The sequence below is a fragment of the Ursus americanus genome, chromosome 30, assembly GCF_024610735.1.
Source record: "Ursus americanus isolate L20-20 chromosome 30, mUrsAme1.1.p, whole genome shotgun sequence".
Classification (NCBI taxonomy): Eukaryota; Metazoa; Chordata; class Mammalia; order Carnivora; family Ursidae; genus Ursus; species Ursus americanus.
Window position 1 is genome coordinate 35,072,306 of NC_142156.1, and position 13,137 is coordinate 35,085,442.

Below are 13,137 nucleotides of genomic sequence, written 5' to 3' on the forward strand. Positions count from 1 at the left end.
GTCTGAGTTACTTGGCATAAGGCCCCCAAGGTCTGTGTTTCCATGTCTGGTTCTTGTGAATAATGCTGCAGTGAACGTGGCAGTGCATCTGTCTTTTTGAGGCAGTATTTTTGTGTTCTCCGAATCAATACTCAGTAGAGCCATTACTGGGTCATGGGGTAGTTGTATTTATTTTTTCAGGAACCTCCATACCGTTTTTCACAGTGGCTGCACAAATTTCCATTCCCACCAACAGTGTACAGTGTCTCCTCGTCTGCACACCCTTGACCCCACTTGGTGTCTGTCTCTGGGACAATTGCTGTTCCAACAGTTGTGAGAGGATGGCCGAATGTGGGTTTGACTGATGTTTCCCTGACGATGATTAGTGAAATTGAACAACGTTTTCTGTCTGTTGGCACCTGTGTGCCATCTTTGGAAAGTATCTATTCACATATTCCCCCATTTTTTATACAGTTTTTTTTGTTTTGATTTGAATGAGTGTTGTGTGTATTTTGGATATTAGCCTCTTCTCACACATATGATTCGCAGATATTTTTTTTCTTATTGGGTCAGTGGCCTTTTAAGTTTTTGCTGGTTTCTTTGCCGTGTGGAAGATTTCAGTTTGATGTTCCACTTGTTTATTTTTGCTTTTGTTCCCTTTCATTTGGTGTCCGATCTGAAGACTCTTTGCCAACACCAATGTCGAGAGACTTAGTACCTGTGTCTTCCTGGAGGTTTATGGATTCAGGTCTTATTTTCAAATCATTCATCCATTAAAAATTTTGTGTGTGGTGTAAGAAAGTGGCCCAGTTATATTCTTCTGCATTTAGTGTCCAGTTTGCCTGTTACCGCTCACTGAAGACACAGTCCTTCCTAATGGCATATCTTCTGCTGCTGTGTCGTAAGTTAGGATCATCTACTTGTGGTTAAGTTTCTGAGCTTTCTGTTCTGCTCCACTGACCTGGTTTCTGTGTTTCTGCCAGTACCATCCTGTTTTGATGATAACAGCTTTGTAATCTAGCTTGAAATCCAGGAGTGTGTTGACTGCACCTCTTTCTCCAGGTTGCTTTGGGTATTTGGGGTGTTTTGTGATTCCATACAAGTTTGAGGACTGTTTTCTATTTCCTCAAATAATGCCACTGGAATTTCATCACATCTGTCGATTTATTTGGTACGATGGACATGTTCATATAATTAACTCTTCCAGTTAAGGGGCATGGCGTACGCTTCCATTTGTTTGTGTTGCCTTCCAAATCTTTGACCCATACATTCTGCCCCCCTCGACACACATATTTTTCATTTCTTTTCTGCTATGTGTTGAGTGTACTATGTCTTTCTCATTCTTGGTTACTTTCATTTCTAGATTCATTATGCAATTGTAGATGTCGTTACTTTTTAATTTTTCTTTGTGAAAGTGTGTCATCAGTATACAGAAATGCAAGAAGTTTGGTCATCTGGGTGGCTCCATAAGTGAAGCGTCTACCTTCAGCTCAGGTCATGATCCCAGAGTTCTGGGATCGAGCCCCGTGTTGGGCTCCCCGCTTAGCGAGGGTCTGCTTTTCCCTCTTTCTGACACTCCCCCTGCTCGTGCTTTCTCTCTTCCTCTCAAATAAATAAATAAAATCTGAAAAAAAAAGACAACAGGTCTGTATATTGACTTTATATCCTGCAGCTTTCTTGAATTTGTTTATTCTAACAGTTTTTTTTTTTTTTTTTTGTGGAATCTTTCGGGATTTCATGTCATTTGCAAATAGTGACAGTTTTCCTGTATGGATTTCATATCTCTCTTTTTTTTAAATTGTTATTCACCCTACATTACTTAATTTGTTTTTGATGTAGTGTTCCATGATTCATTGTTTGCATATAACACCTAGTGCTCATTATGACACGTGCCCTCCTTTTTTTTTAAAGAATTTATTTATTTATTCGACAGAGATAGAGACAGCCAGCGAGAGAGGGAACACAAGCAGGGGGTTGGGAGAGGAAGAGGCAGGCTCACAGCAGAGAAGCCTGTTGTGGGGTTTGATCCAATAACCCCAGAATCAAGCCCTGAGCCGAAGGCAGACGCTTAACTGCTGTTTCACCCAGGCGCCCCAACACGTGCCCTCCTTAATACCCATCACCAGGATAACCCATTCCCCTACCCCTCCCTTTCTGTAACCTTCAGTTTGTTTCCCAGTGTCAGTAGTCTCTCATGGTTCACCTCCTCCTCTCATTCCCCCCCTTCACTTTTCCCTTCCTTCTTCTAATGTCCTCCATGCCATTCCTTCCTTTCCACATAGGAGTCAAACCATATGATAATTGCCTTTCTCTGCTTGAATTAATTTCACTTAGCATAATCCCCTCCTGGTCCATCCACGTTGGTGCAAATGGTGGGTATTCATCCTTTCTGATGACTGAGTAATATTCCATTGTGTAGATGAACCACATCTTCTTTGTCTATTCATCTGCTGAAGGACATCTTGGCTCCTTCCACAGTTTGGCTTTTATGGACATTGCTGCTATGAACATTGGGATACAGGTGTCCCTTATTTTCATTACTCTGTGTCTATGGGGTAAATACCCAGTAGTGCAGTTGGTGGGTCGTAGGATAGCTCTGTGTTTAACGTCTTGAGGAAACTCCATATTGTTTTCAAAAGTGGCTGTACCAGCTTGAATTCTCACGAGTAGTGTAAGAGGGCTCCCCTTTCTTCACATCCTCTCTGACTTTTTTTTATTTCTGTCTTGTTAATTTTTTTTTCAAGATTTTATTTATTTATTCCACAGAGATAGAGACAGCCAGGGAGAGAGGGAACACAAGCAGGGGGAGTGGGAGAGGGAGAAGCAGGCTCATAGCGGAGGAGCCTGATGTGGCGCTCCATCCCATAATGCCAGGATCACACCCTGAGCCAAAGGCAGACGCTTAACCTCTGTGCCACCCAGGTGCCCCCTGCCTTGTTAATTTTAACCATTCTAACTGGTGTAAGGTGGTATCTCATTGTCGTTTTGATTTGTATTTGCCTGATGGCAAGTGATGTGGAGCATTTTTTCATATGTTTGTTGGCCATTTGTATGTCTTCTCTGGAGAAGTGTCTCTTTGTGTTTTCTGTCCATTTTTGGGGTGTCGAGTTTGAAGAGTTCTTTATAGATCTTGGATACCAGCCCTTTATCTGTAATATCATTTGCAGATATCTTCTTCAATTCCATAGGTTGCCTTTTTGTTTTTTGATCATTTGCTTTGCCAAGCAGAGCTTTTTATCCTGATGAAGTGCCAATAGTTCATTTTTGCTTTTATTTCCTTGGCCTTTAGAGACGTGGCTTGCAAGAAGTTGTTGTGTCCAAGGTTGAAGAGTTCTTTTGATTTTGATATGAGACAGGAATCCATTGTCTTTCTTTCCTGATTGTATTCGAGTCCTCTGTCTTTCTTGGTGAGTCAGTTTTGTTTATCTTTCCAAAAAAAGCCGCTCTCATTTTCATTGTTTTGTGTTTTTTTTTTTTTTTGTCTTTTTAGTCTCCATTGGATTTATTTATGCATTCCTTTTTGTTATTTCCTTATTTCTACTAATTTGGGCCTTTGTTTGTTGTTTTTTTTTCTACTTCTTTACCACATAAATCAGGTTGTTTATTGGAGAGCATTCTCGTGGATTGATGAACACTTGAATTTCTATGAATGTCCCCCTTAAAGCTACTTTTGCTGCATCCCATAAGTTTTTGTAGGTTGTCTTTTTCATAAGTGTCAAGGTACTTCTAAATTTTTTTTGATTTCTACTTTGACTGTTGGTTGTTCAGTAGCATGTTGTTAAATCCCCACATAGTTTTTTAAGATTATTTAAGTATCTGACAGAGAGTGAGACAGCGAGAGAGGGAACACAAGCGGGGGGTGGGAGAGGGAGAAGCGGGCTTCCCACGGAAAAAGGAGCCTGATTGGGGGCTAGATCCCAGGATCCTGGAATCAAGACCTGAGCTGAAAGCAGATCCTTAACAACTGAGCCACCCAGGCCCCATAAATGTCCCCCTATTTTTGACTGTCCCATTTTTTTCTTGAGACTGATTTCTAGTTTCATATCATTGTGGTTGGACAAGATTTGTAGCAGAAGGTGAAGAGAGCATTCAGATGAAAGGTTTGTTTCCTGGAGGGTTTTCTGAGGGCAGACCATGAGTTCCGTGGGATGGAGGAAGTTTTTGTGAGATAGGGGGTGGGGATAACCCTTGTTAGAATTACTGACTACTACCATGCAGGCTGTGTGCTACTGTTCACACCATAGTCCTGATGGACTTGTACTTCATTAGAAATATTTTCTAGGAGGTGTAGGCATAGCCTTCACTTAAAGAAAGGTGCCATGTGGGTTCATGCAATGACCCCAGGTCAGCAACCAGGATGTATGGTATTGTGGGGGATCAGAAGCAGGCTTTCTGTGGGAAGTGACAGAAATAGGGTATGGTGAGCTCCATGACCATAGGTGAGGTCCCGAGTGACCCACTGGGTGATGGGTTCTGTGGATCGGTCTCATCAGGTGCTGTGGAATTCAGGGACACCCTCCTGTCTGTGGATTTGTGTGGAGACAGGTAGACATCAGTGTCTGGCCAGGTACGAGGGTCGCACGGACCACCACCAGTGGTGCAGCGTGTGGGGGAGCCACTGCTTGGTTTCCAAGAAGGCTGACCTGGGTCTGTGACCGTGATTCCTAGCAGCTGCAAGGGGAGAGGAGGCCGGGGGTGGTGCACACTTCCTAGACTTGTGGTCAGGACTAGTCTGGAGCACACTGAAGTCAGCCACACCTGGCACAGAAGGCACCCAGTCAGTGTAGCTGTGGGCACTGCTCCCATGGCACTTTTGGCCTGGCTCCATGCTGCCAGCTCCTGCTTTTCATCATCATCTTCAAGGTCATGTGCCTCTGCTCTTGCCCCACGGCCTCCGGGGTATTGTCCGTCCTCCATCTGGCCCTCGTCCCTGGTGACCTGTGCAGTCCGATGCCAGGGTAGCCTTCTCGAGACAAACATCTGGCCTGATGGAACACTTCCATGGATCTCGTGTGATGCGAGGATGATGCCCTGCCCTGGAAGGGGGCTGCAGGTCCCCAATCAGGAGAGCCATGTCTCCCGTTTCAGTATGGCCTGCCCTCCCCTCAGTCTTCTTCAGGGAAGCTCTCCCCACTTCCTGAGATGACAGCTCTGAACTTAAAAATGAATGTTATTTTACATATCTCTATGCCTTAGTTCATCCATGGCATGTCTTTCAAACCCGTTGGTGGGTTTTTTTTTTTTCAGCAGTTCTGAAGGGCTGTCTGCTCAAGGAGGGGATGACCTGGGTGGGGCAGCTTTCCCTCTCATCTCCCTCAGCATGTCTCTGAGCCCTGGGGCCAGCTCTCCCACTGAGGATTGAGGGATCCGAGCCAGCCCATCCTGAGCCCAGGCTGCGTCAGCTCATAGACTGATGTGTGTCGGAGTGGTAGGCAGCTGGCATGTGCCAGGGGGAGGCAGTGTCTCCTTCTCATTCCTTCCCGCCCTTCCTCCCAGAGGTAGCTCAGAGCAGCCTTCAACCCCTGCATCTACAGATCCCTTGACCTATGCCTCCTGTGTTCAGCTGGTGACCTTGGAGTTTCGCATGGATTCTACCTCCGTACCCTCTCCCATAGCAGTTCCTGGATCAGGGGAGGGGTTGGACCTTTTCTACTTTTGGTCTTCTTCCTGTCCTGTACCAAGCCCACCCACCTTTGCATCTTCCATGTATGTGCTTGGAAGCAAGCCCATCCACAGGGAACGTGTTAGCCAAATGGATACACGTAATGAACATTGAAGTAGAGATCCAGGATCCATAATAAACCTGCTCTGAAACCGGTCCCAAAGTCTGTGACTCTCTCACATTGTAACAGAAACAATAATAGCTTTCTGGACTGTGAAGTGACATGTGTCTCTACTTCCAATCTTGAATGCATAGGTGCTGAGCCTGGACAGAAAAGGACCATGGCTCCCGTGGGCTGGGATCCACGGTAAGAACTCAGTGAAATCTGAATCTGTGGCATGAAGTGAATAATTATTGTAGATTGAATCCTCCCAAGTAGGGCTGATGCACATTGCACAGGAAAAGCTTTTTCAAAGAGGTTCCTGAAAGAAAAATATTTTTTTAAATTTATTTTTATTCCAGTAGAGCTAACATACAGTATTACATTCGTTTCAGGTGTACACTAGAGCGATTCAGTAATTCTATATATTACTCAGTGGTCATCAAGAAAAGTGTCGTCTTAATCCCCTTCATCTATTTCACTCATCCCTCTATTCACCTCCTCTCTGGTAACCATCCGTTTGTTCTCTCTTGTTGAGAATTTTTATTTTGGTGTGTCTCCTTTTTCTCTTTTAGTTATTTATTTTTGTTTGTTTTTTAAATTCCCCATTAGAGTGACATCGTATGGGATTTGTCTTTCTCTGACTGACTGATTTTATTTAGGATAATTCTCTCTAGCTCCATCCATGTGGCTGCAAATGGCAAGGTTTCATTCTTTTTCAAGCCGAGTAATACTCCATTGTGTGTGTGTGTGAATACACACATCTATCATCTCATTTGTCAATTTTTCTACAGACACTTGGGTTGCTTCCATATTGTGATATTGTAAATAATGGTGGAAGAAACATAGTGGTGCACGTATCATTTTATGTTACTGTTTTCCTATTCTTTGGGTAAATACGAGTAGTGTGATTGTTGGATCGTAGGGTAGTTCTATATTTAATTTTTTGAGGAACCTTCATACTGTTTTCCACGGTGGCCACCACAGTTTGCATTCCCACCCACAGTTTGCGAGGATTCCCCTTTATCCACATCCTCCCAACACCTGCTCTTTGTTGTGCTTTTGATGTTAGCCATTCTGACAGGTTTGAGGTATTACCTCATTGTCCTTTGGATTTACATTTTCCTGATGATGCGTGATGGTGAACATCTTTTCACGGGACTGTTGGCCATTTGTAATTCTTCTTTGGAGAAATGTCTGTTCATGTCTTCTGCCTATTTTTTAACTGGATTATTTGTTTTTTGGGGGTCGAGTTGTATCAGTTGTATATGTTTTGAACACTATCCCTTTATTGCATATGATCTTTGCAATTATCTTCTCCCTTTGAGTAGGTTGTCTTATTATTTTTACATTTTCATTGTTCTTCTGCCGTGTGGAAACTTTATTTTGCTGTATTCCCAATAGTTTATTTTTGCTTTCATTTCCTTTGCCTCAGGAGACAGTCTAGAAAAACGTTGGTATGGTCCATGTCAAGAAATTACTGTCTTCCCTCCTGTAGCATATTTATGGATTCAGGTCTCATATTGAGGTCTTGAAACTGTTTTGTGTTTGTCTGTATTGTGTAAGAAAGCAGTCTAATTTCATTCTTTTGTGCGTAGCTGTCTAGGTTTCCCAACACCATTTGTTGTAGATACTGACCTTTTCCCTTTTGATATCATTGCTTGCTTTGTGGAAGATTCATGGACCACATAATTGTGGGTTTCTGTCTGAACTTGTATCCTGTTCCTTTGGTCGCTGTGTCTATTTTTGTGCCATACTCTCTTGTTAGGATGACTGCAGCTTTGTAGTATAACCTGAAATCTGAAATGGTGAGTCCTCCAGCTTTGTTTTTCTTTTCCACATTGCACTGGTGTTCAGTATCTTTAGTGGTTCCATACAAATGTATAGGATTGTTTATTTGAGGTCTTTTATTCTTTAATTTAAATTCAATTAGCCAACTTACAGTACATCATTAGTTTCAGATGTAGTCTTCAATAAATTTTCAGTCGTGTGTAACACCTAGTGCTCATTGTATCGTGTGGCCTCCTTAATGCTACTCACCCAGTTAACCCCCCCCAACTTCTCCTCCAACAATCATCAGTTTCTTGCGATAGTTAAGAGTCCATCATGGGTTTTCTCCCTCTCTGATGACTTCCCATTCTATTTTCCCTTCCTTCCCCTATGGTCTTCTTCCTTGTTTCTGATATTCCACATAGGAGTGAAAGCATATGATCATTGCCTTTCTTTCATTGACTTATTCCACTCAGCATAATACCCTCCAGCTCCACCCAGGTCGGTGTGATGGTAAGTATTCATCCTATCTGATGGCTGAGTAATATTCCATTATATATATGATCCACATCTGCTTTATCAATTCATCTATCCATGGTCATCTGCACTCCTTCCACAGCTTCTCTATTATGGATATTGCTGCTATGAACACTGGGATGCATGTGTCCCTTCTTCACTACCTCTGTCTCTTTGGGGTCAATACCCAGTAGTGCAATTGTTGGGACATAGGGTAACTTTATTTATAACTTCTTGAGGAAACTCCATACCATTTTCAAGAGTGGCTGTACCAGACTGCATTCGTACAGGGGTGTAAGAGGGTTCCCGTCTCTCCACATCCTCTCGAACATGTATAGTTTCATGTTTTCTTATTTTTAGATATTCGGCCTCGTGTGATATGGCATCTATAGGGGTTTAGATTTGCATTTCCCTGAAGCCAAGTGATATGAAGGAATTATGCATGTATCTTTTGGTCACCAGTACGTCGTCATCAGTCTAATGACTTCCCATTTTAATCCATCTCAAGACCTAAAGCTGGGTAAGGCACTGAAGCTGGATGATGCCATCGGTTAGAAGTGTGGAGAATTTCAAAAGATCCCCCTGGAGAGCAAGTTTAAATGTCAGTGTGAAGGTACTAATTGGATCCGGGGAGATCTCTGAAAGTGGGGGTTGCCTGGGATGGGCTGAGGGGTGCCCTCCAATTTTCCTATAAATCCTTGCTGCAGCCCCAAATGGACAGTTTCCTGCTGTGGGGCAGGCTGAGTCCTCTAGTCGTGCAGAGGTGAGCCCAATGCCTGGTGCCTTGGAGGCAGGCAAACGGGGAGGGACCCTCAGCAGAAGACCCAGCGTTAGGTTAGGCCTCAGGAGACAGCAGGTCTGAACTGCCCAGTGCTCAGAGAACTCCCAGGCCGAGTGAGATGAGGGCACAAGGGCGGGTGAGTGTGAGCCTTGGGGTTTCATCCTGAAGGGCTCAAAGGTCGGGGATCACCAGAAGGGGCTCTCAGGGGGTGCCCCAATTCTCTTGCCCTGAATGCTCTATTGTTCCCCAAAATGGTACAGTTTCCTGTGGGCTGCAGGCTGAGTCCTACGGTGGGGCTTGGGTGTCCCCAATCCCCTGGAGTTGGGTGCCAGGACCCTGGGGAGGGGCCCCTCTGTGTCCAACCTAGGGTAAGGGTTAGGGTCCAGGAGATCAGCAGGGACAATCTGCAGGCTGTGCGGCGAGCTCTGTGGAGGGCTGAGAGGAGGCCATGGGGGAGGGTGAGCATGGGCCTCAGGGTTGGGGCACAGGGGGCTGCCAAGGATGGGGATGGGCTCCAGGGGACTCCCCAAGTTCTCGTGCCCTGTAGGCTCCATAGAGCCCCAAGGGGCACGGTTTCCTTTCAGGTAGCAAGCTGAGTTCTTCAGTGGGGCACAGGTATCCCAGTTCCCCGGGACTGCGGTGCAAGGCTCCTGGGGAGGCCCCCACACTCACGGCCGACCTAGGGCTAGGGTTAGGCCCAGGAGCCCCGCAGGCCCGATCTGTTGGCTGTATGGCTAGCTACACGGGCTGAGGTGAGGGTGTGGGGAGGGTGAGCGTGGGCCTCAGTGTAGGGGTGCGGGAGGTCGCTGACGTTCGCTGGTGGCTCAGGAGGGCCCTCCTGGTTCTCCAGCCCTGAATGCTCTATGGCCTCCCAAGGCACATGGTTTCCTGCGGTGTGGCAGACTGATTCCTGCTGTAGGCCTCAGGTGCCCTGAATCCCCGCAGCTGCAGCTCCAGGCTCCTGGGGAGGGGCCCCTCCATAGATGAACTAGGGTTAGGGTTGGGGCCCAGGAACCCCGCAGGCCAGATCTGCCCACTATGTGGTGAGCTCCACCGCGGGCTGAGGTGAGGGTGCGGGGTGGGGTGAGCGTGGGCTTCAAGGTTGGGTTTAGGGATCGCTGAAGTTCGCCGGGGGCTCTGGGGGCCCTCCTGGTTCTCCTGCCCTGGATGCTCTACAGCCTCCCAAGGGGCACGGTTTCCTGCGGGCTGGCAGGCTTTTTCCTGCAGTGGGGCTCAGGTGTCCCCAGTCCTTGGGGCTGTGGCACCGGGCCCCAAGGGAGGGGCCCTACCCAGCTGACCTAGGGTCAGGTCTAGGCCCCAGAAACCTGGCAGGCCTGATCTGCCGGCTCTGCGACGAGCTCGGTTGCAAGCTGAAGGGAAGGCGTGGGGCGGGATGAGCGTGGGCCTCATGGTTGGGGTGTAGGAGGCCGCCGAGGATCGCTGGGTGCTCAGGGGGTCCCTACCAGTTCTGCACGGGATGCTCTGTGGCACCCCAAGGGGCATGGTTTCCTGAGGCGTGGCAGGCTGAGTCCCGTGGTGGGGCTCAGGTGTACCCAATCCCCGGCTTAGGGTACGGATTAGGGTATGGGTTAAGGTTGGGTATGGGTTAAGGTTAGGTTATGGGTGAGGGTAGGGGTTAGGGTTAGTGTAAGGAGAGTGTACGGGTTAGGGTTGGGTTTAGGGGTTACAGGTTAGAGGTTATGGGTTAGGGTACAGATTAGGGTTTAGGGTACGGGTTAGGGTTTAGGGTTTGGGGTTAGGTTTAGGGTTAGTGTTGGAGTACGGGTTAGGTTTAGGGTACGGGTTAGGTTTTGGGTACGGGTTAGGGAACGGGTTAGGGATAGGGATTGGGTATGGTTTAGGGTTAGGGTGTGGGTTAGGGTACGGGTCAGGGTACAGGTTAGGGTTAGGTATGGGTTAGGGTATGGGTTAGGGTCCAGGTTAGAGATAGGGACAGGTTAGGGTGTGGGTTAGGGTACGGGTTAGGGTATGGGTTAAGGTTAAGGTAAGGGTACTGGTTAGGGTTAGGGTACGGGTTACGGTTTAGGGTTTAGGGTTATGGTTAGGGTATGGGTTAGCGTTAGGATATGGGTAGGGTTAGGGTACAGGTTATGGTACGAGTTAGGGTATGGGTTAGGGTCAGGGTTTAGGGTTTAGGGTTAAAGTTAGGGTATGGTTTAGGGTACTTGTTAGGGTTACAGTTAGGTTTAGGGTACAGTTTAAGTTACGGGTTAGGGTACAGTTTAGGGTTAGGGTTAGGGTACGGGTTAGGGTATGGGTTAGAGTACGTGTTAGGGTTATGGTTAGGGTTAGGGTAGAGGTGTGGGTTAGGGTTAGGGTACGGGTAGAGTAAGGGTTAGGGTACAGTTTAGGGTACGGTTTAGGGTTAGGTTACGGGTTAGGGGTAGGGTTTGCTGAAGGGGTAGGGTTAGGGGTAGTGTTAGGGGTATGGTAGGGGTCGGGGTAGGGGTAGGGTTTAGGGTTAGGGTTTGGGGTTTGTGGTTAGTGGTTTAAGTTAGTGTTTAGTGTTTAGGGTTTTGGGATTAGGGTTAGGGGTTAGGGTTTAGGGTTTAGTGTTAATGTTAGGATTTAGGGTTTAAGGATTAGGGTTTAGGGTTACGTTTATGGTAGGGTTAGGGTTAGGGTAAGGGTTAGGGTTTAGGGTTAGGGTTAGGGGTTAAGTGTTTAAGGTTAGGGGTTAAGGTTTATGGTTACGGTTGGACCCCAGTAGGCCAGCAGGACCGATGCGCCGGCACTGCAGGGAGCGGAAGAGTGGGACGAGGTGAGGGCACTGGCGAGCAGGAGTATGGTATCCAGCATTTTGGCGCAGGGGGCCTTTGAACGTCATTAGAGGCTCGAAGGGCCCTGCCCATTCTCCCGCCCTGAATGGCCAGTGGCACCCCTAGGGGCCCGGGTGGTAGCGGGGTGGCACAGTGAGTATGGCGCTGGGGCTCGGGGGTCCCCAATCCCTGGCGTTGCTGTGCCAGGCCCCTTGGGAGGTTCCCCTTGGGGGCCAACCTAAGTTTACGGTTAGCCCCCAGGAGGCTGGCAGGCCCGATCTGCTGGCTGTGCGGCGAGCAGAGGGGCGGGTCGAGGTGAGGGCGCTGGTGAGCGGGAGCATGGGCCCAAGCATTTTGGTGCGTGGGCCCTTAGATGTTCACCGGGACTCGGAGGGCCCTGCCCATTCTCCCGCCCTGAATGACCGGCGGTGCCCCTAGTTACCTGGGTGCCAGCGGGGCGGCAGTGTGAGTCCGACGCTGGGGCTTGGGGGTCATCAATCCCCGGTGTTGCGGCGACAGGCCCCTTGGGAGGGGCCCCTCGGGGACTGTCCTAGAGTTAGGTTAACCCCCAGGAGCCCGGCAGGCCCGATCCGCCTGCTGAGCAGCGAGTAGAAGACCAGGCCGAGGTGAGTGCGCTGGCGAGTGGGAGCGTGGGCCCAAGCGTTTTGGAGCGGGGGGGCCTTCAAAGGTCACCGGGGGCTCGGGGGGCCCTGCCAGTTCTCTCGCCTGAATGACCGTCGGCACCCCTAGCGGCCCGGGTTATGGCGGGGCGGCAGGATGAGTCCGGTGCTGAGGCTAGGGCTTTCCTATACCCGACGTTGCAGTGCCAGGCCCCTTGGGAAGGGCCCCTCTGGGGCCGATGTAGGGTTAGAGTTAGCCCTCAGGAGGCCGGCAGGCCCGACCCACCATCTTGAGGCGAATGGATTCATGGTCCGAGGTGAGGGCGCTGGCGAGTGGAGCATGGGCCCCAGCGTTTTGGTGCTGGGGGCCTTCAAAGTTCACCAGGGCTCAGAGGGCCCTGCCCGTTCTCCCGCCCAAAATGACCAGTGGCGCCCTAGCACCACTGGTGTCAGCGGGGCAGCAGGGTGAGTCCGGCATTACGACTCGATGGTCCCTAATCCCAGGCGTTGTGGCGGCAGGCCCCTTCAGAGGGGCCCCTCTGGGGCCAACCTAGGATTAGAGTTAGCCCCCAGGAGGCCGGCAGGCCTGATCCGCCAGCTGTGCAGAGAGTGGAGGGGCGGGCTGAGGTGAGGGCGCTGGCGAGCTCCAGCGTGGGCCCCAGCGTTTTGGCGCAGATGGCCTTCAAAAGTCACCAGAGTCTCGAGGGCCCTGCCCATTCTCCCACCCTGAAGGACCAGTGACGCCCCAGCGGGCCCGATGTCGACGGGGCGGCAGGGTGAGTCCGGCTCTGCAGCTCGGGTTTCCCCAATCCCCGGCTTTGGTCACCAGTCCCCTTGGGAGGGGCCCCTCTGAGGCCAACCTAGGGTTAGGGTTAGCCCCCAGGAGGCCGGCAGGCCCCATACGCCAGCTGTGCGGCGAGCAGAGGGGT